The sequence below is a fragment of the Chlamydotis macqueenii genome, chromosome 1 (assembly GCF_036417535.1).
Source record: "Chlamydotis macqueenii isolate bChlMac1 chromosome 1, bChlMac1.mat, whole genome shotgun sequence".
Classification (NCBI taxonomy): Eukaryota; Metazoa; Chordata; class Aves; order Otidiformes; family Otididae; genus Chlamydotis; species Chlamydotis macqueenii.
In genome coordinates this window covers 20,320,324-20,344,583 of record NC_141556.1, presented here as the reverse complement: position 1 = coordinate 20,344,583, position 24,260 = coordinate 20,320,324, and the positions used below count along the sequence as shown (strand labels likewise).

The window sequence follows — 24,260 nt, the reverse complement described above, 5'->3', positions numbered from 1 at the left end:
TTGATTGGTCTTAAGTTAAATTAATTTCCCCCAAGTTAAGTCTGTTTTGCTTATGACGGTAAATGGCGTGTGATCTCCCTGTCCTTACCTCGACCCACGAGCCTTTTGTTTCATTCTCTCTCCCATGTCTTGCTAAGGAGGGGAAGTGACAGAGTGGCTTGGTGGGCACCTTGCATCCAGCCAAGGTCAACCCACCACACCAGTCAAGGACACAACTCTTGTGGTCCTTGTAGGCTGGCAGTAACCATCTGGGATGGATATGTGAGATCTACTCTGTGCCAAGGAGTCTGAACATAGCTGTGCTGCATCTAATACTAATCTCTTCACCACCATCTTCATGGTTACAGTGCAAGCAGAAAGTTTTGGTTTGGTTTTCTGGCGGAGCAGCTCAAGTCTGGCAAATTTTAAACTGTTTCTGCAGAGATTCACTTAATCTACCAGGGAACAAATATTAGATATAAGTTTGAGTTCAGATAATATTTAGTTGCTTGTTTAAAGTGGGATAACTTCAGCATCAGTGAGAAAGACCTTTCTCACTATAGGCAAAATAATTAAGCATGATGATTTAAGGTTATCTGTGACTTTGCTTTGGAACAAGGCAGCAATGCTGACCCAGACAGTTCCTCTACTCAGCTGGAAAAGACTGTTCATTTCTGTCCTTCAGTCCTCATGTTATGTGATATATTGTATACTGGGAAGCCTAAAGTGTGCTGAGAAGGGACAGGTCTCCTTACAGACCTTCTTAGGGTTTCCAGAGTGAAAGTGGCCTCAGCTAAGCCACTTGTAGATTTTAAAGGAAAAGCTTGGGTTTAAATCAAACATGTAATGTAGATATTTTCATAGTTTTCATCTCTCTTATGTTTTCAGAATCTTGGAGCAAATAACTAAAGCGCAATTTATATCTCCGATTAATAATTGGAATCTTCTTCTGAAATAACAAAATTTATTTATCTGAAAAATGTTGGTTTTCTTCCTTACTGTCATTTTCATTGCAACAGAAGTCCCATCCAGGTATCTATAAAACTATTAGAATCTAATACCTTAAGCTGCTACATCTTAAATGTACAGCCAGTTACCTAAATGCTATGGCATATTTTCATCCCTACCAGATCACTCCTCTTGCAGCATTACAATAGTTTGGAGATGCCATTTAGTAGCTTTTTTTTTATGTTTTCCAAATTTCTTCTGTTTAAACCATTTGCAGAGCACTGTTATTCCCCACTGTCCACAATCTGACTACCTAGAACTAACGTCTCACTTTTCCTGATTCCTGATCATTAAGCTGCTGTTTCTACATGCTGATTCATCACTACCTGTCCAGCACATCAAAATACATTAGCTCAATGTATTCCATTAAATGAGTATTTGCTGGGCTGATGGGCTGCAGATCCATCAGTCAGGAGTATATATGACCAACACAGCACAATTTGGAGGAATCTGATGCTAAAGCAGATATTTTAAGACAGTTTTTCTTCTACTGTTAATGAAGGCTTTAAAGTGGAAACAAACCTCAAAGGCTGAGCGGCCAGATTTAAAAAGGTACAGCTCCTCTTTCGTATTTGAATAATCAGTTGGAGTCACAAAGCTACAGAAGTAGGTAGTGTAAAAATGACTCCCACTTCAAAGGGCCCAGAACAAGCAACAGTTTCAGCTATCTTGAGAGGATATACCAGATGAATCTATGCAATATCGGTTTTTGCAATTATTTGCAGCTCTGCTGTTGATAAGAGTGTGAAGCAAAGACTTAAAACAGTTCATTGATGTCTGGGAATAAGAAGCAGTATCTAATTAATTGCAGGAAGTGTTGTTCTCATGAGTCCACTTGTACAATTCAGCTTCTCTGTGCCTGTATGCATGTATAGGTAAACTTGTGTAATGCAATCCAGTTCACACAGGGACTGTTCGTTCCTTCTGAGTGCTCTTTATGTTGCACAGGCATCTGAAGCGTATCAAAGCTAACAAATGGTTCAGGCAATCTCTAGCCATGTCCCAAGACCCTTAAATGAGGCCAAAGCATCACTGCTGTTCCCCGTCCTCCTTGCACATTGTGGTAAGAAAGTGTATATTAAGACATAAAGTTACAGAGAAAGGACAGCAAGGAATAGTTTAATTGTTTTATGCTCTATTAAGAGTTTTGCATAGACCTGAAATTTTTGCAAGTTTTTGGTGCTGCTGGTCCGGATGATGGCTATGGTTCTACTCTTGCATTGTGATTACTGCAGGATTGAGGCTCATGTAAATAAAAATTACAGAAAAAAAACCCTATATGCTTAGCACATACATTTTTAGTAACAATTAGGTGAGAAATGTTTGAATCCAGAAGGATCTGAAAACTATTTTCTTCTCATGATGTTACTTATCTAGTCATTTCTTTCCCATCCCTTTCCTGCTCTTAATTCTCCTAACAGCAGCAACAGGAAAAGACAAAACAGCATAAGCCGTGCTATCTTCAGCGTTCAGGAGGTTCCATGCAGTGTGAAGCTGGCTTTGTTTTCAGACAACAGGAAAGATTTGATTTTCAACAGAAAGAGAAATGTCTAGTAGTACATACTTCTGGTGGTGTTTGATTCTGAGAAGAGAAAAGTGAGCCTTCAACATGTAAAAAAAAAGTTTGTCTGCAACAACTTTTGTATAGGGAAAGAAATAACGGTCTTTAATTGCAGTCATGGTGGTTTAGGTTCGACATTACGGAAAAAAAGCTCACTAATAGTGATAGTTTCACAGCTCAGGTTGAGACGATTGATAGATTTTGTGGGCTCTGAACAGGAAAGCTGTGTGTGGTAGAGATGTAAACCATTTTATCTTAACTTGATACTGTTAGATTATCAACCTGATTAAAAAATGTGCCCGGAAACATTTGGGAGGCTTACAGACAATGGAAAGCCAAAATGTCCTACAAATCTAGCTTAGATAGAAATCTAGCTAGATATCACCAAAACCTTCTCAAACCTCTTTCTCCATAGGAAATCTCTTACATCTTAACATCCTCATCTTAGAACCAGAGGTTCCTCTCTTTGGTACCAGAAATGAGAGCAATGTAATCATTCGTGTTTTTCTTCCTATGTCAGTCTTGATTTAACCTCACATCTAAATCCTCTTTAAACCCTTTTAATGAACATGCCCATTCTAATTGCACCCAACTTTCACCTAGAGAAAATTCTAACCATTGTTTGAATAAAAACTTAAGAATATTGACAACTTTGAAAAGAATTATGTTTTCCCTGATGAAGGCCTGCTCTTTATGTTGCAGAAATTCTCTTTGATGGATGATGCCACAGGGACAGTTTTGTTTTAACATAACATATTGGCTGTTGAAATAAATCTAAAAGAACATGGAGGTCATACTGAGCTGGTCCCAGACGTCCCTACAGACATATGTACAGACAGGTGGTTAACACAGCCTCCTGTCCAAAACAAGATCTGGAGGGATTTCTTCTTATTCCTGGCAGGTGGTCAGCTCTTCTGAGAGATTCCTGAATATGTCTGTTTAAAATATTTACGTGATTTTAAAATGGATCTATGGGTTCTTTGGGTGCAAAGCCACTATCCACCTTTCAAAGATGGTTTACTTGGGACTTTGAAATTAATTTCCTTTCATGAAAAAGCAAATACAAAGTACTTAGGATAGAACGTAGATTATTTAGGGTAAATGCAGCAGAGTTTAATCATATTGTATTATGCAGTATTTCTACCTTTTTCTGGGACATCTAGGTCACTGCTGTGGTGTTCCCAGTACAACTAATTCACTGCCTGAAAGTTTCTGCAAAGTTGCTGCTGTTTGAGCACAGTGTATGATGTGGGTATCTGTCCATCGTGAACAGAACACAGACGAATGCTCTGTTCTGCAGCAGCTTTGACACAGGGACAGTGAATCCCTCTGTCTCAGCTGCATTGCTCTGGCAGCAGCACACACATCTTGCTGTAATCACACCTTGCTGTTTCATGCAGTCTTTCACAGGCACTGTAGCAGTTCCTCATCCTTCACCTGCTTCCTTCATCAGAAATGGGGTCTGTGGGAGCAGACCAAGGCCTCTCATGCTGGTTAATTCTGTGGGAACACAGCTGATACCATTGCTATGACAGAAATCACTTGCCTTAGGGCTCTGGTCAGCTTACTTACATTACTGGCCTCAAAAGGATTGTGGAAAATAACACCCAAAGCTTTAACTTCTTTCCTTCATGAAGTGAATTACAGCAATCGAGAGGAGCTCAGAATCTTGTTCCCTGAGAAGAGCCCAACCAATGAGTTATGAAAATGTCTAGCAACAAAGTACAAAGAATATATTTTGTCATGCAGGATTAATATCTTTTCATCTTTGGGTTGCGGAGAATTCCCATAATGTCATAGCCCATTGGTTAATAATGGCAAGGCTCATTTTGTGGCATTGCTTAAAGTTATCTCTCTATTTCTACCACGACTATCTACTTGCACAGGTAGAGAATGTAGGTACAAAAATGTCTAGGCTCAATTTTCAACACAATGCAAGAGTGAGAGGGACTGAAAATATGTTCCCTCAGAGGCATGTGTGAATACACCAGAGCATTTGGCTCTTTAAATCTTGTATTCTGGTGTAGAATTGTCTTTTCAAGCCTGTTTTAAAATCACTAAAACTTAAAGCTGGTTTGCAAAGAGGCTTTGTTCCATTGGCTTCTCCACAATGATGGTTCAGTGTCCTTGTAAATTCAGAAGCTGTGTTAAACTAAGTGAAGCAGAACAAGTTTGTCTTTCCAGAAAAGTAGATTTCTGAGAAACGACTGTGAAATTTTTTAATCAAAGGAAATTTTAAAGTGAATTTCAGCACGTAGCTGCAGCAAACATATGGACCAGCAGATAATTAATAGGTGCACACACAAATTCCCAAGAAATCTCTGTTGCTTTGATAGATGAAAATGACTCCCAGTGCGCACAACGTTCTAATGTGTGCTAAAATCAGTTGTTAAAAAAAATCAATTTGCATGAATAAAGTGTTAGCCTTAGAAAGCTATAACTGTTGATGTGCATGGCCTTAGCATTAACCTTATTGATTTCAGCCTCGAGAAGTTTAGTCCTTGCTTGAAAGGTAAAATACCACAGGTGTATGTTGTTGATGACCAAGATACGCATGCCTAAATCATTTCCATTGGTGCTTGATTTTTTTCCAAAGGAGTAAAAACCACTTAAATTGTTTTCTAGTAGTAGTTTAAACATTTGACATTTGCAGATAACTTTTCACATGTACAAACAGTAATTCTACCCTTGTTTTCTTATTAATGTTATTAAAGAATTATTAGGTGTGGTCCACTGTAGGATTCCTTACATATTTCTCTTTGCAGCACCAGGCAGAAGGGCCACCATTTTCATTTAGTGTGGGATTTTCTGTTTTCCTGTGTCTCTCTGGGCTGTAACATAAAATACAAGCTACAAGTTAGTAGCTGTATCTCAGGAGGTAATTGTATTTATTTCTTTATATTCTGTTCAGTAGAAACACTAGTCTACATGCAGCAGTGTTGCATTAGATAGCTCTTTAAAATAGGCCACACTTAATGGTTTATTTTGGAAGAAACATTTTGATACAATCGTAATTGGCACTGGAGCATATTAAATGCTTCTGTCTTTACTGTTAGAAGTAATTTTCAAAATTTTGGATTTTATCAGTTGATATATTGATACATTAAAAAGCAGATGCACTCTTTAACTGTTCATGTTCAGTTATTCCCTGTAGGTACAATTATATTTTCCTTTTTATGGTGTTTGGTGTCACATCTGATGTTTTCCTCAAAACTACTGTTTAACAGAAAGGTGGTAATGCAAACATGTCAAAATTTATCACACGCAGAGACATATGTTTGTTATTGTTGTGACTCAAAATGTCTGTTTCCACTCACATACTTTGTATGAGAATTTGCTAATAGTGAAAACTTGCAAAGTTACAGAATTTGAACAAAAGATAAAGCTTACTACAAAAGCAAACACCAAAAAGGGATGGATGTTAGTTTTCCTGTGTCTCTGCTTATGACATATCTGTTCTTCTGTGGTTACAGCCTCAGTAACAGCTAAGTGGAGGTCTATGATTTTTATTCTCCTGAGGTATGTTTCTGTTAGCATGGGAATGCATTTTGTTAGCCAAATTCACACCATAGTGTCTGGTGGAATGGAGGTGGCCTGTTTGTCTGTCTTTCGTGTTTTAAAGGATGGAAATATTCCACCCTGTTCTTTGCTCTAGAGTGACACGTTCACATTTTTCCAGACCTGAGCCTTTTAGACATGTGCTGATGTTCATTGAGGAATAATGTTGTACTTTTTCAAATACAATGATCTTACATGCCCCCTTCAAGACTTTCATGATTCATTTTTTTCAGAAGAGGAGCAACATTTCTATTCATTTAATTTAGACAGGAGAAAGTTAAGAGCTTCTGAAAATCAGGTATGAATAATTATAACTTGGAACGTCAAAATGAATGTTCACTGTTAAAATGAGTCTGATTATTATGGACACAAATGGTAGAATACATTTGCATTTTTTCAGCTTCTGTGATAGAAGTTGTGTGTTAACTTAGAATCTCTTCTGTGTATTACTACACTAAATAAATAGCGGAGTAAATAGAGCAGAGACAAAGTTACCTGAGAATGAGTGATTATTATATAAAATATTGTAGTAAATTACACCAGAACACTCTGACAGTTAGCAAGCTGATATTATACATTTAACACATAGTTTAAAAATACTACAATACAGTATAAAATATTAAAGGAAATTTTCCATTTAAGAAAATGAACATGTAAATAAAATGCAAATCAGGCTGATGGTAGTAATTGATTATTACTGGATTGCTACTACGTGATTAGATTTCAAACTTGTTATTGTTTTTCATTTGTATCTGAAATAAAATGTAAAATGTTTAAAAAAAATTATGTGTCTTTATTAATGTCCCAGTTTGATATCCTCTATATCATGTATGCCCAATATATTGCTAATATTGATCAAGACACCCTTTCAACACTTGCTCATTGGGTTCTCAAATGAATTTGGCATTTTGAGGTTTCATTGTAAGCTGCATATTAACAGTACAAAGAAGGAGCCGCATATACTGCAGAGCCTTGAACAACATAAAACACTGCTCTTAGCTTTTATCTTTGGATGAAATAGTTTCCTTGATAGCAGATGACAGAGCAGGGAGCAGGGCTCATCGTTCCCCGTAATGAACCTGCATTCTCCAGATGTGCCCTGCTGTTGGGAGCATCTGATTGCCTGAGATTTCCAAGCCCAGCAATCAGACTCCAGGAGGACAGTCTACTTACAAAGCAGCCAGTTTGAAAAAGTGGGGCAGTGGTAAAACCAAGTCAGATACACAATGCTTCATCCTATATGTATATTGGATATATGCTATCTAACCCTGATAAGATTACTTTTGTCTTTCCTTCAACATTAATTATTTTTTTATTTTAAATCAACTTTATGAAATATTGTTAACTAGGATGTGGACTTATTAAAATATTGTAGATCAAAATATGAATAACTAAAATACTTTATTTCTACTAACCTTTTCAAGAAATCACACTTATCTGTGTAACTGGTAAGAGAGCAGTTTTCATTTATCAAAGCTGCTTTCCTAGTTAATGTCTGTTAGGAGAGCAGATTTCTTTACCAAGCCACTCTCTCTCTGAAAGATTTAATTAACTTTTTATGTCTGAATTTATAAACCATTAAATTATATTGAAAATTCTTGCACATAAAACTGTTCCCTGTAATTGTTAAACATTGCAGCTGTAAAACATTTATTATTAGATATTATTAATTTTTTTTGTAAACTACAATTTCTCTGATCATTTCAGGGGTGCTTAACATCCTTACTTTGCTCTTAAAGATTCATTAAAGAGTCTTTAAAAAAATCAATTTTTTCTGGCCTGCAATAAATGAGATGATACAAAATTTGTCGTCCTCACTTATCACAGGATAGCAAGCCTAGATTTTAAAAATGTACTTCTGCAATTGCAGTCCACAAGATGGCAATCTTGGATTGAGAGTGCCTCCACAAATTATTCTATTAAGAATCTTGGTGCTGTTCCCAGCTTTCGGAGCCGGTTTGAAGCTTGATGTGTTGTGATCATGGCTGGGGCTGCACTGCAAGGGACCCCGAGGCACTTTCAGATGGACCCCAGTACCCTCAAAATTGGCAGCTCTAGTAATGCAAAAACATGGTCCTTTGCTCTAACCAGTTTCCAGTGATATTCCCTCTAATTCAAGCAGCAAGTTTTGAAACAAACTCTTTAAAAGTATGGAGACTGTTTAGTAATATGAATACCTCTTAATGGCTTCTGTACATTTAATACAAACGAAAGCCTCGAACACAACCGTTTATCTACTTTATCTACTGGATGTAAATGTTCCCTCATCGTGTCCCTACCACAGCATTTAAACCTCTGAGAATCTTTTTTAAAAACATATATCCTCTCAGCAAGTTATGAATTTGGAAGTACTGTTGCTTCTTTTTGCAAGTAGTCTTTCTCTCTGAGGAAGGCTTAGGAGAGATCCATATGGAGAAAGTTTTTTTTGCAGACTTTCATCATCCAGCTGTCCAGCCATGCTTCTCAGAGGAGATAAGAGAAGAAACACCTGGTAAGTCACAGCACTAGTGGAGGGCAACCCTTCCTCCAGTCTTGTGGATATGACTGAAGAGTAGGCAGAAGCACGACTTCAGATATATAATAGTCTTCACAGACAAGAAATTCAGGGATTTTTATACTGCAGACCACTGTATCACTCAAACAGCTGTGCACCAGGTGCAGCTCTGCAGTGTAAACAGCACCATTAAAGTATCTAAATCCCGTTGAAGCTTCACTTAGGGTGTGCTTTTGGACTAAGCAGAGTTGTAAGAGTCTGCAGTAGAGCTGTGCTGACTTAATGTGAGATCATCAATATTAGCAAGTCATCACAGTTGTAGATTCTCAGCCTTGTGAATTAGTGTGGGTCCGCTGAATTCAGCGTAACCACTGTGGTGTACACCCTGGAAGGAGTTGCTCATCTGTCTCATTGGGCACTCAAAGACTTAAAGGCATTACACCAACTTTAAGATTAGATTATTTAACATGGTGTAGATGGTAGTGTAGTCCTAGGGGCTATTTCAGCCTTCCTGTAAATGGTTTCACAAATGGGCAGCATGAGACCCTGCCAACCTCGTAAGTGTCACAGCCATGTATTGGCCCTGGAATTCTAGCTGTCTAGTTGTATTCTCCAGTTTAAAATATGTTTTCAAAACCTGGACAATGAGAAATCCTCATTTGCTAGCCTTACTGAAAAGAAAATTAATCCATTTTGTAATTTATTTGCATGAATTCAATGAACAAGCTGCACATACTCATTACTGTTCAGGGCATCTCAACTTGCCAAGGCTTGAGTTTGGGATAAAGAAATGACAAAATCCAAGAATGAAGTATAAAAAGGAAATTAACTGGGAGAATGCCAACAAAAATGAGATGAATAACTTTCTCTTTTCTTGGATTGGATTTTAATTACATTTTCTGAGTTACTGAAGGCTTCTGAGGATCAATATGAAGTGCTACTACCTTTCTTTAAAGTGTAAAGTATATAGAGATTGTTGTGACTTCTTTCTCACCACGCTTTGTTCAAAGAATGAAGGTTGGTGGGGATCAACATGAAGAAATCCAACTTACTCTTCCATGTTCTTCAGAAAAGGGCACTAAAGCTAAGGTAGCCATAGAGAACTGTGTTACCTGAGGCCTTCCTCTGACCTTGTGCTCATCCTTTGTGCAAATGGACAAGAGTTCTTCTGGCCAGCTTTAAGTCTCAGCTTTGTCCAGAAAATAGTGGTGTAGGCAGCCTGGCAGGAGCTGATGCTATCACGTAGCTACAGAAAATGGCCATCAACATGACCTCATCTGATGTAATTGCTTTCCTGGTTTCTCCTGCTTTCAAGTTTTGATCTACGATAGTCTTACTCAGAAGTATGAGACTGTATTTCCTTAAGCTGTACCACTTTTGGATATCACATTTCTAATTTATCTAGATAACTTGTCTGTCGTGGTTTTGTTTAGTAGGGGGGGCCTAAGGTGGTAGCTTCTGCAGGAAACTGCTAGAAGTCACTCCCCTTTGTTCAGGGGACTTGGCCAGGCCTAGGGCGGACCCACTGCTGGCCAAGGCCAAGCCGATTGGTAGCAGAATGTCTCGTGATAACGCCTCTGCGATAACGTATTTAAGAAGGGGAAAACAGAAAAAAAAAGAGAGAAGAGAAGATGTGAAGAAGCTGAGTGGGGGCAGAGGCGCAGAGGGGGAGGCGCAGGCCTCATGGGCCTTGCAGGCCTCACCCTCTGGCCTCTTGCCGGGCAGCCGACTGGGCCCGACTCGGTCCAACCCGGCTGCAAGAAGTGGAGAGGAGATGAGAAGTGAATAAGATGTAAAAAGATCCTGAGAGACATCTACCAGCCTGTTGTGAGGAACGGCTGCAGACGCCAAGGTCAGTTCAGAAGGAGGGGGAGGAGTAATGCGGCTCCTGGCCAAGATTCCCCTGCAGCCTGTGGTGACGACCATGGTGGAGCAGGTTGTCCCCCTGCAGCCCATGGAGGTCCACGGAGGAGCAGAGATCCACTTGGAGCCCGTGAAGGACCCCGTACCGGGGGAGGTGGATGCCTGAAGGCAGCTGTGGCCTGTGGAGGGCCCGCTGGAACAGCTGTTCTAGAGGGACTGCACCCGTGGAAGAGATGACCCACGCCGGAGCAGTTCCACGAAGGACTGTGGCCCGTGGGAGGGACCCCACGATGCAGCAGGGGAGGAATGTGAGGAGTTCTTCCCCTGACCATGAAAGCAGCGGCGTGAAACAACGTATGATGAACTGACTGCAACCCCCATTCCCTCTTCCCACCCTGTGCCGCTTGCGTGGGCGGGGGAAGGTAGTAGAGATAATGTTGAGCTTGGGAAGAGGGAGGGGTGGATGGAGGTTATCTTGTTCTCTGTCTCATTATCCTGCTATTTGTAGTAATAAATGAATAGTTTCCCCAAGTCGAGTCTGTTTTGCCCGTGACGGTAACTTTAAGGATTTCTCCCTGTCCTTATCTCAAACCTCGAGCCGTTTTTCTTATATTTTCTCTCCCTGTTCTCTCGGAGGGTGGGGGGAGTGAGAGAGAGACTGCGTAGTCTGGTCCTGATCGGGGCTGAACTACGACATTGTCTTATTTCTCAAACTTTCTTCTACAGGCATTGTGTTTTCCTCTTGCTTTCCAGATGTGACAAATATGCTGATTTTGACTGGGATAGAGTTAATTTTCTTCATACTAGCTAGTATTGGACTACGTTTGGATTTGTACTGGAAATGATGTTGATGATATAGGGATGTTTTAGTTACTGCTGAGCAGTGCTTACACAGAGTCAAGGCCTTTTCTGCACCTCACACCACCCCATCAGCGAGTGGGCTAGGGGTGCAGAAGAAGTTGGGAGGAAACACATCTGGGACAGCTGACCTCGACTGACCAAAGGGATAGTCATAGAATCATAGAATCATAGAATGGTTAGGGTTGGAAGGGACCTTCAAAGGTCATCTAGTCCAATCCCCCTGCAAGGAGCAGGGACATCCCCAACTAGATCAGGTTGCTCAGAGCCTCATCCAACCTGGCCTTGAATGTTTCCAGGCATGGGGCCTCCACCACCTTTCTGGGCAACCTGTTCCAGTGTTCTATAACCCGCATCGTAAAATTTTTTTTTCCTAATTTCCAATCTAAATCTACCTCCCTCTATTTTAAAACCATTACCTCTCGTCCTATTGCAACAGGCCCTACTAAACAGCCTTTCCCCATCTTTCTTGTAGGCCCCCTTGAGGTACTGGAAGACCGCTATCAGGTCTCCCCGGAGCCTCCTCTTCTCCAGGCTGAACAGCCCCAACTCTCTCAGCCTGTCCTCATAAGAGAGGTGGTCCAGCCCTTTTATCATCTTCGTGGCCCTCCTCTGGACCTTCTCCAACTGGTCCATGTCCTTCTTATGTTGGGGGCTCCAGAACTGGACACAGTACTCCAGGTGGGGTCTCACCAGGGCAGAGTAGAGGGGGAGAATCACCTCCCTCGGCCTGCTGGCCATGCTTCTCTTGATGCAGCCCAGGATGCGGTTGGCCGTCTGGGCCGCAAGGGCGCATTGCCTGCTCATGTTAAGCTTCTCATCCACCAGCACTCCCAAGTCCTTCTCCTCAGGGCTGCTCTCAATCCATTCCCCGCCCAGCCTGTATTTGTGCCTGGGATTGCCATGACCCAGGTGCAGGACCTTGCACTTGGCCTGGTTGAACTTCATGAGGTTGGTACGGGCCCACCTCTCCAGCCTGTCCAGGTCCCTCTGGATGGCATCCCTCCCTTCCAGCGTGTCGACGGCACCATACAACTTGGTGTCATCGGCAAACTTGCTGAGGGTGCACTCTATCCCACTGTCCATGTTGCCGACAAAGATGTTGAACAGGGCCGGACCCCTGAGGGACGCCACTCGTGACCGGTCTCCACATGGACATTGAGCCGTTGACCACCACTCTCTGAGTGCGGCCATCCAGCCAACTCAAAATCCACCGAGTGGTCCGTCCATCAAACCCATGTCTCTCTAGTTTAGAGAGAAGGATGTCGTGCGGGACAGTATCAAAAGCTTTGCACAAGTCCAGGTATATGATGTCAGTTGCTCGTCCCTTGTCCACCGATGCCGTCACCCTGTCATAGAAGGCCACCAAATTGGTCAGGCACGATCTGCCCTTGGTGAAGCCATGTTGGCTGTCACCAGCCATCTCCTTGCTCTCCATGTGCCATAGTCCATACCATATGACATCATGATCAGCAATAGAACTAGGAGGGAGATTGACAAGGGGGCCGCTGCTCGAGGACTGTCTGGGCATCGGTCAATTAGTGATAAGCAATTGTTTTAGTTTGCATCACTTGTCTTTCTTGGGTTGTATTTCTCTCTCTATTATTTTCCTTTTCATTACAAATTATTATTATATTTTATTTTAAAATTTGAATTATTATACTATTTTTATCTCAATATACAAATTTTCTCACTTTTACCCTTCTCATTCTCTTCCCCATCCCACCAGGGGGAAGTGAGCCAGCAGCTGTGTGGTGCTTAGTTGTCAGCCAGGTTTAAACCATGACATAGGGAAATATTAAATAAAACTGGATCTTCAACACTTTTGCCTACAAATCAAAACTTTGATATCTATCCTTGACATGTATTTATGGCTATTCAGATAGTTTCCACTTTGTATAATTTTGTTTATTACTATTCCAATTGAAATTAATTTTTGAGATATTAAGGTTTTACGAGACATAACACAAAGTGTTTTAATAAATCTATCTCACCTCTATTCATCACTTGCAATATTTTTTTTTATTATGCATGTATAAGAAAAATCGTATTTTGCACATTTCAGCAGGAATTTCTGGGAAAAAAAAAAAGGAGCTTACCAGAATGCAATGTTACTGAATTATAGTGTCCTCCACTGACAGCGTTGATTGTGAAATGAATGTAGAGTAGTCTACAATAATTCTCCCTTAGTATCTCATGCTTATTAAAGGAAGGTTTGTTTCAGAAATACTAGTAGGAAGATTAGACCTGTCCTCATGACTGAGTATAGAGCACATAAAAAAGGTAATCTAAACACTAAGAAAACTTACCTGTGTAATTTCTCATTTTATCTAAATCCAGTAAAACAACAACACACATAACGGTGTAGAAAGGTGACAGAAAAATTAAAGGTCTAGTCTAAGTCTTGTTAAGTAACGGGGAGTTTTTCAATTGCTTTTAATAAGAGAGAGGTCAGGTCTAGAGAATGTAAACAGTCAAGTTATTTGTGTTGATTGCTTTTATTCTTAAATGTCCCAGCAGGAGTTCTTTTTCAGTCCAAACTGCCTGAATAAACATTATAGTGTGTATACATGAGCGGAGTCTCTTCTCTTACCATTTCTGATAACCTTGTGTACATTACTAGTCAGTGTTTCTATATGTAAATCTGTATTGTCTGCAGAAAAATTAAAAGGAGAATATTCCTCTGCAGCAAATGCATGCATGATCAATATTATCTTTTTATTTATTGCACACAATAAGAAGCATAAGATAAATAATCCTTAAAATAAAAACACATTAGAAAAGAACATAAACTTCAGAGGACATAAACTTCCTAACTGACTGTTTGGATTTGTATGTTATGAAGAAAACTATTATAGAAAGTATTATATTTTTTTAAAAAAAACAGCTTTTCTAAAATGAATTATTGTGTAAAAAATATTGTATTTGAGATTTGTATAAGAGAGACATGTAGATTTGTATAAGATTTGTATAAGAACGACATGTAAACCATTTGCTCTTCTAAACCCAAACTGTAATACCACTTTATTTTACTTTGAGTGAAGCAGAGTGGGATGCAGTTGGATGTTCATACGGTACTGCTACATGAAGCATCTCTTGTCAGTTCTTCCCGATGGGACCTTGGTTCCCATTGTTAAGCAGTGGGGTTTCACTAGGCAAGGAGGAAGGGAAAAAAAAGAACATTTAACAACCTACTTTTTTTTTCTCTCAGAGCTTATTGCCATTGTCTTCACAAAGTAAAACAAAATAAAAATGGTGATGAGTCTTAATCGTTCTTGTAGGTTATGTCCAAAAGCCTCTCTGGCACATGGGTCATTTGTGTTTGCCTGATGAGTGTTGTACAGAAATGGTGTGCCTGGTAAGGAGGGGACACGCTGCCTGTGTGTGTGCCCCCAAGTGTGACTCTCAGCTGGGACAGGGGCTGAGCCCACAAGGAACCTGCACTTGTGCCATCCTGAGTGACTTTTGCTAGGGAGCTGTTAGCCCCTCATGGTGGCAGCCACGGCAGCACACGGACCCTGAGGGGCTGTGGTATCCCTGGTTTCCAAACCTTTCCTGCAATTCATCTCATCCCACAGAGCTGAGCTACCCCTGCAGAAGGAGTTACCCTATTTGACTTTGGCGTTTTTACTTCTAATAATCTACAAACTCTGGAGAGTGTAAATGTTGGTATCATCTGATGTGTTCACTGTATTGAAATGGCGGAGCAGCTCTCTTTCAGGACCATGGCTGAGTTGGGATCTGATGACAGGATCTCATCAAACAGTGAAGACAGAAGCTGACACTCCTTTTACTCCCAAGCAATGTGGGAACTCCTCCTGGACCATGGGCTCCTGGTGCACCAGAGACCCTCTGATGGCAGATGTTAGCTCATGTCAACAAACGGTTTGTCCCAGAGGGCAGGTGCTCCTCCATCTTGAGAAGTGACTACGGTTGGTCGGTCATGCAGCCCCCTCTCCCATCCTATACATCAGAGTTTTATCGACCTCCTGTCACTGGCACTGCTATTCCTTCAAAACAGGGCTTGGGCTTTAGTGGGGCAGCTTGTTCAGCTCCTGCCCCAGATGTGGCTGCTTTTGGAGGAAGTTATGAATTATTGCTGTGGTAGGCCTCAAGAACATTTATTCCTTGTTAAAAATAGAGGCCATTGATACACTTTCCAATTAAAAGTTTTGGGTTTTTTTTTTCCCCATCAGAAATGCTTCTTGCTAACTGCCAGTATCTAAGTTAAATAATCTGTGAGGATTTATTACATTATTTACACTGGAATAAATGATATTACTTTCATACAAATTAGGCTAATTGCACTGGGTTGCATAGCCGGGAGAACTGCGTACAGGTTTGGAGCTTGCGTCTCTGTCTTTCCGAAACATAGCCTGTCACTACGATCACCCTGAAAGGACAAGGATTGATTAGTTTTCTCTAAGGCATCAGCTCATTACATGATGATACAGTCTAATAGGTAGATGAATACAGTCTGAGCTTTTACCTGGGGCTTTTGGGAACCTTGGTGCTCTCTGCTGTCTCTGAACCCTAGCACTTGGCTCATTTTCAAGAGCAGCTCACCCCAATTCATCCTACACCCTACTTCAGTTTCTTTGGTTGTGAAATGGAACTAACAGTTGCATTGCCAGTCTCAAAAGCTGAAATATGATGAACAGTGTTCCAGAATATTACCAGTTTGTTTTCAATACTCAGAGTTTTTGTAGGAGTTTGCCTGTGTGTGTTTTTTTAACATACTGTATAGACTTTTTATGCCATTAAAGTATTAGAGATGGTTTTGTGCTTTTTACTGTAGCTCTAAAGGCTACAGTAAAAAGGCCAGAACCTTCCTTGAAAATAAGAAATCAAGACTGGGTATTTTCATGTATTCACAATACTGTACTAGTAAGGTGCTAAAAAAAATCCAGCAATTATCAGAAGAAGATACTCTGCAAAGGTATTTGTGAAATAGTATGCAAGAATGAAATTAATTATTATTTATAGAGAAATTAGCAAGATATCAATCATGATAGTTTTAGTTTGGCTCCCAAATAATCTAAAGTGTACCATTTACACACAATATGGATATACTTTAGTATTTTTAGTATTTCAAGTAGCCTAGAATCAACTGAAAAAAATTTCTACTTGGGTGCAGAGTGTGCCATGATGAAAGATATTCAACTGATTTCAATAACATAATTCTGTTGGCTTCAACAGAGTCTTTAGATTGATTCTGGCTTGGGATCTGGCCCAAAATGAAGAGGACTCATCCCAAATTAATCAGCTTTTTCTTATTCTTTCCCCTGTGAAGGTCAGGGCAATGGGAGGTAAAACGCTGGCATGATTCATATTCCCCACATCTGTCTGGAGCAGAATGCCTGGTGCAGAAAGTCAGCTGACCAGAGGGCATTGTTAAAGAAGCTGATGCATTCATATAGCTAAAAGCACAAAGATACTATTGAGCAAACTTTTTGGTTGTAAAGAATAAGGTCCAGGTCTCAGTCTGGCATGTCAAGTTGTTATAGTTGCACCTTGTTCAAAGATAGAGCTAAATTGGTTTAATGTAGATTTTTTTTCAGTCATAATGAAATATTGCCTTGTTTCAAAACTAGAAAAAAATGCTCAACACAAATTTGTTTAGTAAGGTCATTAGAATTGGTGAATTTTTTTTTGTCTGTAGAAAAATCTTTAGAATGGGAAGATTTTCAACACTGGGAGGTAATACTGTCAGTAGTTCCACAGGAATGTTAGGAAAATGATCTACAAGAATTATCTTCAGAATCTAAATGTTTATGGCTTATGGGGTAAAAAAAAGAAAAATGTTACATGGGACAGGGAATAAATTTGCATATCATGTCTGTGATTCAACAGCATAGGAAATATTCTGCAGTGGCCTTGGAAATGCCAAGACATCACAGTGCAGAGAAAGTCTCACTCTGTTTTTTTTTTCTGCTGAAGACGGCCTTTACTTCAGCCCAGGTACACAATGAGTACTCCACTGCCTCTGAACAACTAATGATGTGTTGAGAGACATCAGTCATCTCTCCTAGATGCTTCAAACGAACTTATTTCTTTCAGTTAAGTTTTTGATGAGAAATAAAAGAAGAATCATCCTCAATTTTTAATTTAATAAATAAAATGTTAAATATTTTAAGCGGACTATAAATACTATAAATAGATACAAAATTTGAAGATTAATTTATTCAATATTAACTTTTATATTTTATTTTTTTCCACTGTTCCTATTTCAGAGGCTAATCAGTTTATCATCTTGATCAAAACGTCAGAATTCCTGCAGAAAGGAGAGTTTTCAGTTCATGTGAGTGGTAGTTATTTTGCATTTAAAAATCTCAAGTACGGGGAAATTCGACCTAGGAGGTCTGGAGAATAGCTGAATAGTGGCTCACTTGCTGCCAGCTTCTCTTTTTCATTGTCTGATTGGGGGAGGTTTAAGTCTGCACAGAATAAAGCATTTTTTGTAGGAAAGAATATTTACTGAAAAGTAAATTTTCACAGCTAGTCACTGCGGTTAAGGTCAGTGCATAAAACAGATTAATAATATTTTGATTTGTTCTTTTCCCGGAGTCTCAAAGCGGAAGTCATTATGTTTTGAGAACAGGAATAGAGAGAGTCTCTGGTATAAGACAGTGCTTTTGCACACTGGAGGTCGGTGACAGCAGCCTATTATGGGTTTCCTAAAGAATAATGACTTGTGTTACCATTAGCCTGAGAGACGATAGGACCAGGGCTTATGGCATTCCATCATTGACAAACCTCATGCCTCAAATGTCATCAGTGACAGCCCTCACTCCTCCATACCCTCCTGCCTTACCAGAATGAAAAGAAAAAAGAAAGTGTCTTAGCCTGAACCCATTTAAATCATGAAGAAGGACAGAGTCTTGATTACCTCCCTGTAATCTTTGAGCACAAAGTAGCATATAATGTAGCTTACAGAAGGACTCAAGGTACCAATAAACATCAGTTGTGGCTACCATGAGCAAATGGTCTTTAATTAAATATCTGGAAAAACAAAATGTGTATTAAGAATGTTGCTCTGACATACTGTTTCTTCCCATTCCAGTTGTTTGAGAGGTGTTTTCCTTCTCCCAAAGGAGTCTTCCCCTTTTTGAGTTCACTTTAAAGGAAGAGGTTTGTCTAGAGGTTGACTCAAGTTTTAAGAAAATCACTATTTTTAAAAAATGGTTAGGCATATATTAATGACTTTGGTCATGCTATGAGTCATTTTGAAATGTAAAGCACCAAAGCTAATTTAAGGAAATACTTAGTGTTGTAATTGTATATCCTTTTCATAATGATGCTGTTAACCTGAGATTTCAGCCCCAAAGCTTACCAGACCTATTTATGTGTTTACTTACCCCAAGGTACTAGCTGTGAAAATCCTTGAAAAAGCACCATCATTAGCACCCAATTAAAGAGAAAACTTATGCTAATAAAGCCAGGAGTTGCTTTTTAAAGCTACGAAAAGGGAAAATATTTAATGACTGTATTTCTGGAAACCTTTTGATGTTTGTGATAATTAGTTCAGTCCAGCTACTAGATTAAGGGCAGTTTAAGCATTATACAGACATATGAAGGTTTCTATATTCAGAGAAGACCTTTTGCAGTCCTCTGGCAGTGAATGACATCTTATCCAATATTCAGATTTAGTCAAAGAAATCCAGTAGTGGAAAACCAACTCAGGGATTCTATTTGGTTTTTTGGATGCTTTTTGTAAATCTTAGATGAGGAAAACAAACAAAAGCATTTGAAATGGCAACTGCATAGCTGCAGAAAGTTATAGTTCCTACATTCAAGATAATTGTTATCATCAGTGCAGTCCACTGAAGAATCTATAGTACATAATTCTTGAATATATTCAATCACAAGGAGTTTATGGCTTATTTCAATAACACATTTCTGAACCATTCTAGTCCTGTGCAAATACCTCTCTGTGCTAAATGACTTCATGTGTCTGATGCTAGAGTTCCAGATGGCAAGCAAATATACGTTTCCAAATAGTCTAGATTAGCTTTTGATCTTTTCTCAGAGCAGTTGAAAGGGACAAAACGCTCCTTTATGTAAGTACCTAAGATTTTGCTGTGGCAGAGGTGATCCGGTGGAGTACAAAGTAACTGTATAGAGAGGGTACAGTACTTTCCAGTCCCTGGCTGGTCCCACAGTTCAGAGGATGGGCTGGTACAAAGTGGTGCAAATTAGGGGTAAAGTGGCTTCACATTGATTTAACTCTTCTGTGTTCCTATGGCAGTCATTGGTCAAGGAAGCTTGCAAGGTCTAAAGCCATCCTTGTTCGGCCTTTTTCAGTGAAGACCAGGGGCATCTTTGACAATCTGTTGCACACCTCACTCACAGTTCCACCTAATATACACAACAGATGTAAATATAAATAACAATATGTTTTTAATATAAACCCCCTGATTTTTTTTTATAATTGAGGATTTTCTTCTGGTTGGGTAAGTGGGCATTTCAATTGTTCTCCCCCTTCTGTATAAATTCTGAACACAGTCAGCAAGTCTTTTGTATTTTGTCCCTCTCCTCTCCGAACCTCTCCTCTCCGAACCTCTCCTCTCCTCTCCTCTCCTCTCCTCTCCTCTCCGAACCTCTCCGAACCTCTCCTCTCCGAACCTCTCCTCTCCGAACCTCTCCTCTCCTCTCCGAACCTCTCCTCTCCGAACCTCTCCTCTCCTCTCCGAACCTCTCCTCTCCTCTCCGAACCTCTCCTCTCCGAACCTCTCCGAACCTCTCCTCTCCGAACCTCTCCTCTCCAAACCACTCCGAACCTCTCCAAACCACTCCGAACCTCTCCTCTCTGAACCACTCCGAACCTCTCCAAACCACTCCGAACCTCTCCTCTCCTCTCCTCTCCTCTCCTCTCTGAACCTCTCCGAACCTCTCCGAACCTCTCCCCTCCTCTCCGAACCTCTCCTTTCTCTTCAACTCATCTATATGTATATCTATTTTCATTTTTTCTTTTTTGTCTTTGACTTTTATGTTCATTGTTCACGGGAGCACCTGAAGCAAAACAATTACTGAAGTCAGAGCTGTTAAGAATGTATTGATATGCACAGACCCACTACAGATATGTCTTAACCTCTACAGATCAGATTCCTTTGGGATTTGCATAATGTGGTCCCTAAAACACTGTTACAGCATATAAAGCTATATGGCCTATATTAAAATATAAAATGGTATAAATGCCATCACTACTGCAAGGCATTTGGATATTACAGTAAGGAAAGCTGCAAGAATTTTGGTTGTACATTTGTCAGAATATGCCATGGTGTGTTTTTGATCTAAGAAACAGCACTGAGCTAAAACATTTACTGGCCTTGTAGCAAGTTAAACAAATCAAAAGAATGAAAATTAAAAAAATGTAACATTTCAAGTAATAAGTGTATGTCTCCAGTCATGGACAAAATGTCAAAAATATCTAAAGATGCTTAAATAAATGACAAGAAAATTCTGCTCGGCTGTGTTTGTGCATAACCCTGAACTAACGCGGCTGCTGCTCACAGTCTGCAGCCGTAACTACAGTAAATCACATCATCCGGGGGACCCTACAGAAATTTCTGGCTGACAACAAGCTGTAATCACCTGCGGAGGTTGCTCTGTCACACTCTAAAGTTAAGATCGGGGGCAACTCATTTAACCTGTCCCTGTCTTTGTATTCAAATCTGGACTTTAGCAAACAGTCCACTCCTCCACCACAGGGCTCTGTGTGATGAAAAGAAATGTGCCGGGTGTCGCTGCCCAGTCGCTGGCTGTGGGATGGCCTCTGTGAGGAGCGGCTGGGGCTGCCCCGTGCCAGACACAGCTGGTTCCAGCCAGCTCCAACCCACCCAGCGCAGGGCAGGCTGAGCCCCAGAGCCAAGATGGCGGCGCCTCTGGGAAAACATGGTTAAGGAAGGGCAAAACGTTGCACAGCTGTGAGGAGTGAGGGAAAAAGGGCAAGAAACAGCCCTGCAGACAGCAAGGTCAGAGGAGGAGGTGAGGAGGAGGTGCTCCAGGTGCTGGAGCAGCAATTCACCTGCAGCCCCTGGAGAGACCACGGTGGAGCAGGTTTCTCCTGAAGGACTGCGGGCTGTGGAAGGACCCACAGAGGAGCAGGGGAAAAGTGTGAGGGGGAAGAAGCAGCAGAGCGGAGCTGTTCTGGGCTGACCACGACTGCCATTCCCCATCCCCCTGCACCTCACGAGGGCTGGTGGTGGGTAGAGGAGTAGGGAAGGAAGGAGTGAAGATGAGCCTGGGAAAAAGTGTTTGGAGATGGGGAGAAGGTGTTGTTTTAATTCATGTTTGTTTCTCATTTTCCAAATCTATTTTAATTGGCAATAAATTAAATTAGTTTTCTCCAAGGTAAGTCTGTTTCGTCCATGGTGATAATTGGCAAGTGATCTCCCTGTCTTTATCTCATCCCATGAGCTTTTTCATCTTGTTTTCTCCCTCTGTCCTGTTAATAAGGGGGAAGTGAGATAGCAGGTGGGTGGGCACCCGGCAGCCAGCCAAGGTCAACCCACCACAAGAACACAGCAGAGCCTACAAAGTGCTGCAGTTACAGGGATGGCGGATTCAGGCAGATACACTCGTATCAGGGCCGCATGTTGGTCACCACACACAGGAATGTTTCTGTGATTGTGCTTCTTTTATGTCAATAAGGACACAGCTGTTATGTGAATCACTACCGAATTAGGGATATTCTCCTGTCCCGTGGGGTGGTGCTGTGTTGACACAGCGTATATACTATGTTTGGGTAGGTACTACACGATAGGCAGCACTGTGGTGGAACACAAGCCTGGGAGATAGTCCTGTGTTTGATGTACTAGATTATCTTCCTGACATAGAAGAATGTTGCAAATAATACTACCTCCCTTGAATGGGATTGGTGAGTCTTGATGCTGAGGCACAGAAGTTTAAATAATATCCAGAAAGGGATCAGTCTTCTGCAACAAAATTTTACAACTAAATCTCAAGAACGGGTAATAAGACTGACTGAACATAAATGTAAAGTGGAGACCAAAATAGAAGACTTACATTTCCCTTTTATGATAAGGCAATACTCAACATAAACAGCAGTACAGTGCTGCACATGACAGTAATCAATTCTGCATATTCAATTTTTAAGAAAAGGAGTCCCTGTGCATTTCTGCAGCATTTACTGCAGTCCTACATATGCAACTCAGAAGTGGTTTCACCTACGTTGTCAAAGCCATTAGTGGTTTTTGCTGCCAAAGATTCCTCCTTGCATTAATATGATATGCTGCCTGTCTGTGGATAATCTCTCATAGGCAGCTAAAGCTTTCTAGGTGTTTACCAGGATAACTTTGTGAATTTTCTTCAGATACAGATTCTTTAAGACATTTTTTAAGCCTTCGCATCTCAGCAATATTTTTCCAGATGGAATTCGACACAGTTCTGATGTATTCCTCATCACACAGACATCTTTATTTCAGGGTTCACATATTTCTCAGGGTCCCTGGAAATTCATTTACAATAGTAAAAAAATATAGATAGATAGATAGATATATGCTTAATATCTATCTAAATATTAATAAAATATTGCAAAATTACAGCAATGTTATCGGCACGGGTTCAAATGTTCTTATTTTCAGGTTACAAAAGCCCATCATCCAGGCTGCCAAAGAAGAGCACAAGAATGGTTGTTCTTTGTCATTTTAAGAGCCCAGCTGCATTGTGAGTGCAGAGACACTTGGCTTAGGTAAGACTTTTGGCAGTGTAAGAGAGATCGAAGGGGATTCTCGGACCCAGAAAAAGCGAAGCATAGCTGTGTTATTCCGTAGCTCAATCATGCAAGGGAGATGGGGCACATTTAGTTAGATGCAACACTGCCCAGAAGTCATTTTACTGCTTCCAGACCATGCCTGCATGTCACCTCACTGAAATGTGGCAGTCACTGCAAAACCAGGGAGCTACATGTTGGGCTCTGATATGCAGTGTGGACCTGCATCTTTCAAAGTCATCAGTGTCAGGTATGTGCAAATCTGCAACTGAATGAAATGCAAGTATTTGCGCATATGTTTAAGTAAAGAATACGATATTTTTCTGAATTGCTGATATTCAATAGGATAAGCTTGAGATCCTCCCCTCAGTTGCTCAATCATGCTGAAAACATTAATATTAATCATACCAAGTGTTTGACTTCCTTATCTGAGAATGTTGTGGGTTTTTTTTTTTTTTTAGTTAGGAAATAGTTGACATCTTAAAAACAAATTTGTGGTATATTGCTGATGTCTATTGGAATTAAAATTTAGGAAACAAAATAATGTAACATGAGCACGGTTGAATGTAATTCAGTAAAAAAAAAGGTGAAAAATAAATACTTGAAGTACATGTTCAGAATACAAGATTGGGTAGAAAATTTAGACAGGAGATGATTGCAGAAATCAAATGAATCACTACATAGGAAAGAGATGAAGAATGTAGGAGCTTCTTTAGACCGGAATTACAAAGGGAAAAAAAGGAGAATAGAGATGAACATAGATTAATTATAAAAAGGGTGAAAATAACTAGAAAGCACAAATCATGGAAACAGGAGAAGAGATCAAATAAAGCACAATTCAGTTTGGCAAAATTAGCGGGAATGGTGAGAGAGAAAAAATGGACAATGACCATAACAAGAAAACTGTGTGAGGAATAAATTGGTTTTATTTGATGATAAGTCTGTTTCTTAATTTCTGTCTCCTTTTGGTAGAGTGTTATGGATTAGGCTTTATTGAAATGACCTAGCTGACTTGGGATTTTTTTTCATCTTGATGGCTAATAATTCCATAAAATTAAAAGAAAGCCTCTGTTTATTAACCTCTTCTGCAATGTTATCTTTTGCATTTAGAGACAATTGAAACAAACAACTTGAGAGCAAACTTTTGAAAGATACATTTATTGTTTGCCTTGTAGATGGTACGTCTTGTAGCTGAGGGTACCATT

General features: G+C 40.2%; 1 long non-coding RNA gene across 1 annotated transcript in view; it reads left to right on the top strand.

Moving 5' to 3' along the window:
• Positions 1-10,797: 10,797 nt before the first annotated feature.
• LOC147601983 (uncharacterized) overlaps positions 10,798-24,260 on the top strand; it is a 791,528-nt gene continuing 778,065 nt past the window's right edge. Inside the window, exon 1 of the long non-coding RNA XR_015257554.1 lies at positions 10,798-10,885. This is a non-coding gene — a long non-coding RNA (uncharacterized LOC147601983). The remainder of the gene's footprint in view (positions 10,886-24,260) is intronic.